Genomic DNA, 6,002 nt, shown 5'->3' with positions numbered 1-6,002 from the left:
ATGTATTTATCCCCAGACATGCTTATTAACAAACAAAGAACTGTAATGGATAAAGCCCCACTAATGTATCTGACCAAGATAACTAGGGGTGGGGAGACACCATGCAGAACAGAAAGGAATAACCAATTGCAGGATGCTGATGAAGTGTCTTCATTTTTAGTCATGACTTTAATGCAGGCCAATTGTCTCCCCTTTCCCCGAAGGCCTACAGAATTGTTGGTATGATCAGCTATTTAAAATGTACATTGTGCTTTGGAGCGCAGTAAACAGCTCTATAAACATTCTGGAGAGGATCCTAGGCAGCTAATCTTCCACTATTGAGGGGCACTCCTTCCACTCCCACTGCCTCAAAGTACTTGAGCCAAGCAGCTAGGTTAACTGCAGAGCTGGGCACATGATCCTGCTGCCTCCACTGGGAGCTAATGAAAAGCCTTGTAAATATCACTATAAAGTAGAGAGAGAAATCCATCAGGGGTTTGATTGCTCTTTTTGGAGGGGCTGAAATCTGTCCTCAGTGAAGTCAAAGGAGCTTCATGGGTTTCACTGAGTGAGGAACTTAGCCGTCTATGATCTTTTAAAGAAAAAAAAAAAAACGTAGTGAACTCAAAGGATTATGCAAGCACAAGAACAATCCACATGGGGGAGCTCAAGCAGCACAATTTGGAGAGAGCGGATTGTTACAAGGAGTGATTCTATGGAGTGAATGCTTTTATGGGAGATAGTTTTCTGCTTTAATGTCACTAAATTGTCTGCTACACCTTTTGAGAAGCCAAACACACATCCTGCCCGTTTCCTCACTCAGCTTTTCTGCAGCGATGGGGAATCTGAGACTGATCCAGTTCGGATTATGTTCACTTCTGAACAAAGGGGCAGCCAAGGAAATATTTACCAGCCAAGGAAAAGGTGGGTTCCCCAATACCTCTGTGGTGAGTGTTGCAAACACAGGTGAGGAGGGAAAACTAATACAGACAGCTGGAAGGGGTGGCACTCCTCATATCGTGGGGGCCAGGAGGAGGCCAGGACCATTCAGCTGGAGGCTTCCACACCTCCGGCCCACAATGGTGCTCCTGTTGTCCCTGGCAGCATTTCTCCACTGGAAATATTCATGGATTCCAAGGCCAGAAGGGACCACTGTGATCATCTAGTCTTACCTCCTGTCTAACCTTGGCAACAGAACTTTAGAACATAACATCCCTACTGGGTCAGACCAATGGTCCATCTAGCTCAGTATCCTGTCTTTGGACGGCGGCCAATACCAGGTGCTTCAAAGGTAATTAACAGACCAGAGTAATCAAAGTTATGCCCCTGTCATCCAGTTCCAGCATCTGGCAGTCAGAACCTAGGGACACCAAGAGCATGGGGTTGCATCCCTGACCATCTTGCTACAAACCATTGATGGACCTAACTTCCATGAACTTATCTAATTCTTTTTTTAACCCAGTTATAGTTTTGACCTTCACAACAGCCCCTGGCAATGAGTTCCACAAGTTGACTGTGTTGTGTGAAGAAGTACTTCCTTTTGTTTCTTTTAAACCTGCTGCCTGTTAATTTCATTGGGTGACCCCTGGTTCTTGTGTTTTGGGAAGGGGTAAATAACACTTCCTTAGTCACTTTCTCCGCCCCAGTTATGATTTTGTAGACCTCTATCACATCCCCTCTTCGTCATCTCTTTTCCAAACTGAGCAGTCCCAGTCTTTTTAATCTCTCCTCATAGGGAAGCTCTTCCATTCCATTAATCATTTTTGGTGCCTTTCTCTGTATCTTTTCCAGTGCTAATATAGCTTCACATTAGCTATCCGCCAGTCATCTGGTACAGAAACTGATTTACGTGATAGGTACATACCATGGTTTCTAGTTCTGCAATTTCATATTTGAGTTCCTTCAGAACTCTTGGGTGAAAACCATCTGGTCCTGGTGACTTATTACTGTTTAATTTATCAGTTTGTTCTAAAACCTCCTCTACTGACACCTCAGTCTGGACAGCTCCTCCGATCTGTCACCTAAAAAGAATGGCTCAGGTGTGGGAATCTCCCTCACACCTTCTGCAGTGAAGACTGATGCAAAGAATTCATTTAGCGTCTCTGCAATGGCCTTATCTTCCTTGAGTGCTCCTTTAGAGCCTCGATCGTTCAGTGGCCCCACTGATTGTTTGGCAGGTTTCTTGCTTCTGATGTACTTACATTTTTTGCTGTTAGTTTGAGTCTTTTGCTAGTTGCTCTTCAAAATTCTTTGCTCCCCCCAAAAATTCCCTTTGAACTACCCCATATCCTTTAGAAAGAGCCATCTCATCTTGATTTAAAGATTTCCAGTGATGGAGAATCCACCACCATCCCTCTTCACTTGTTCCAATGCTTAATTGCCCTCACTGTGAATATGCTATCAGAGCATCCCCTGGCCACAACTGCCTCAGAAAACGCCCCCTTCAAAGGCGCTCCACAGCTGAGGAGGTATAGCAGAAAGGGTAATACAGCCCCAGGCTTTGCTATCTTTCCCTTGAGGTACACAAGGGGGCTGAGGAAGAAATCACTCTGTAGGCAGGAGGGGAAATGAGAGCCAACATGGAAAATTACATGAAGCTCTTTGGGGGCAGGGACGCTCTTGGTTCTGTGTTTGTATAGCGCCTGGCACAAAAGGGGCCTAGTTCATGTGGTAATATAGATAATAATTAAGCCAGATCATCTAAGACAAAGCCAGTCAATGGGGAAGCAGACTGGGGAATAGTGAAGGACAGATCGGTTTTGCTTTAGCGATGCAGTGCAATGCAGCAGCAAAAAAGCCCAGACCAGATTTGGGCCGCACATAGAGAGCATCCAGATCTCATCATGGAGCAGAGAGGTGAGAGCTCCTCCCTATGGGCCCAGTTCTACTCCCCTCACTCACCACATGTAGCCCCACTGCTATGACAGAATCACAGGAGATGGAAGAGGCCTGAGTTCATGTAGCCCATCACATTCCCCGTGGCTTTGTACCAAAGGTCCATCCAGCCCAGCATCCTGTCTGCTGACAGTGGCCAATGCCAGATGCCCCAGAGGGAGTGAACCGAACAGGTAATGATCAAGTGATCTCTCTCCTGCCATCCTTCTCCACCCTCTGACAACCAGAGGCTAGGGACACCATTCCTTACCCATCCTGGCTAATAGCCATTAATAGACTTAACCTCCATGAATTTATCCAGTTCTCTTTTAAACCCTGTTATAGTCCTAACCTTCACAACCTCCTCAAGCAAGGAGTTCCATAGGTTGACTGTGCACTGTGTGAAGAAGAACTTCCTTTTATTTGTTTTAAACCTGCTGCCCATATGTGCAAAAAAGCACCCCTGAAAATCATCAGTGAAAAGGGCAGTTTAAAATTTTAGATGTCTTTCCAAAACAGACCTACTCCTGACCTGAAGATAGATCAATTTCAGAGTCCTCCATACAGATTTTAAATGTACCATCCAGCCTAAACTATGGATTCAGGAAGCACTCCAGCTATTGTTTTCCTAAGGGTGAACGGTTCTTGAATAAAGTTTCCAAAGCATTACTCAGGCAGGTTCTCTTAACACCAGGCATTTGCCTTTCATATCATCCACCTGTTTTAAAATAATTGTTTCAGCAAGTCTACTTATTTATTAGCATACAAGAGTGTCTAGCAATATCTGGAGTTTCAAGTTAACATGAGCCTTTAGTTAATACATGTGGGTACAGCGGGTGGAAAATGGTTAAGTATTCTTCACTGAATGTTTTGAAAAGGTTTATTTTAAAAAACAAAACAAAACAATTCCTTCTAAGTTTTCCCAGGTTTTCAAAGAACCCCTCCAAATTTTTCATTCCCCATTCTTTTTTGCCACTGAGATAAAGTTTGGGAAAAAGCATCTCTTTCCCCACTCCTTCCCCCTACCCCTAGTTTTGGGGTTTTCCCATTAAAAAACCTGGAAAATTTTACCAAAACATGAAAATTTTCAGCAAGATTTTTATTTTAAAAATGCTTCCCCCCCTTGAAATAGATTTTTTAGACAAAAAAGTCAAACCAGCTCTAGGCATAGGGGTATTATTAAAGGCAAAGAACTAGGGTCATGATTTTCAGAAGTTACTAGTGATTTTTGGGCGCCCAACTTGGGACACATTCAAAGGGACTGAGTTTTCAGGAAGTGCTGAGTTTCCTTCCCAACTTCTTAAAACCAGGAACCCTTAAGGTGTTTTGGATTGGATATGTAAAATATTGGCCTTGATGTTTTGAGTACATAAAGCTTAGCTAGCAATGTGCCTGGTAACAACTAACACTCTAATGGAGTGTGGCAAGGGCATGTTCCACTCCTGCCTCTTTCCAGACAAACTATTCAGAGACCTTCTTCAGCTAGAACACCCAGTGATTGATATACAAAGTTCATTCCCACCATCGTTACAGATCGTGTACCAGCCCTAACAGTATTCTGGGACTCGAAGGCTCCTGAGCCCAGCAGGGGAGACTCTACCAGCCTACAGTTCTCTCACTTTCTCTCTTCCCCCTTTTGCACTTCCTTCTTATGCCTTTGTACCTTCTGAGTTCATGAGATGGTTAGGCTGGAGAGAGAGTTACAAGCTATAATCAGTCTACCAATATGGCACAGTTCCCATTTTCAGGCGTGCACAGGTAACTAATTGAAGTTGCAGTGATCAGAATGCTAGATCAGCTGCCTAGTCTAGTTTACTCCCAGCATGCTCTACATTTGCACTGAGAGGATTCTTTAAGGGCTACTTTGGCTTAGGTTATTCCAAAGTCCTGTTTGGGAACAAAGAATAGGCTTTCCCATGGCATTACAAAAGGGAAAACACTGTCACAGGTTGCTGCATTGTTGCCAGTCATGAGATATAGGGCCATCTTTTCAAAACAGCGTCTAAAAATGTACACGCAGTCCAATTGATCATTTAGATATTCATATGCACATGCAGTTACATATTCTTATTCTACAAAATGTGTGGTTTTGCACATTCCAATGTGTGAGCTTACAAAGTTTGTGAATGCATTTTTCAGCACCTGCATTCAAAGTTTGGCTAAAGTCTTCAGTTGGAGGGAAGTTTGCATGGGTTACTACATATTATGGGCTAGATCCTCAGCCGGTGTAAATTGGCAGAGCTCCATTGAAATCAATGGAATATATATCTATTTCAGTGAAGAATGCCTTTTCCCACACTAGAGACCTTCTGAACACACAACGGGTCAGTGCATGGAGAGGCATTTCAGAATGCTCCACAGCAATCAGGAGTCATCTTTAAGACAGTTGTCTAAGACAATTACTTTTAAAACCTCCAAGATTTGGCAAGTTAAATATTTTGAAAATAGGGATATTGTAGGTACATTTGGAAGGTGTTTTGTTGACATAGGTACAACACAGAGAGCATTATGGTGCACTTCAGGCAATTCTGCTCTGTTGTTCTCACAACCTCAATACAAATAATAGCTTTGAAAGCACTGGCTCTTAGATCCTACTGTGCTAGTGAATACATAAATGGGCCAAGGTAAAATGAGCAAAGATAAAGATACTAAGCGGAAATCATTCTTGATGTGACTGCACTGACTTCACGGCAGTGGCACCATGGATAATTATGTCTCATTCAACCCCCTGGACTGCCTTCACTTATCTCCAGCCATAGTGTGGGTTTGTAAGAGAAGGCAAAGTTTATTGAAAAAGCACTGTGCTCCTAGCTGTTATGGATGGTTGTCACTAATACAGCTGCTAAAAGATTCTTCAGCCATTGTGGTCCATCAGTGTAGTAAGCTGCTTAGCCATAACGGCAAATTTTGCTTCATATAATGCCACAGAGCTCATTAGTAACGGTGGGACCTAATGAATGGCCAGTAAAGTGGGTTTTTTAGTAGCGCAGTCAAGCTACGCCCCATATCAAAGCAGATCAGAGCAAGCAGTGTGACTGTGCTCCCAAACCTCCACAGGGGACACTCCAGCAAAGTTAAAATTTGAGGGCCCAAATATTTGCTGCAGATACATTGAATGGAGTCTGGGGCCAGAGATCAGAAGATTTTGC

The sequence above is a fragment of the Caretta caretta genome, chromosome 10, assembly GCF_965140235.1.
Source record: "Caretta caretta isolate rCarCar2 chromosome 10, rCarCar1.hap1, whole genome shotgun sequence".
Taxonomy (NCBI): domain Eukaryota; kingdom Metazoa; phylum Chordata; order Testudines; family Cheloniidae; genus Caretta; species Caretta caretta.
The sequence above is the reverse complement of the archived record's forward strand: the minus strand, read 5'-3'. Positions refer to the sequence as shown.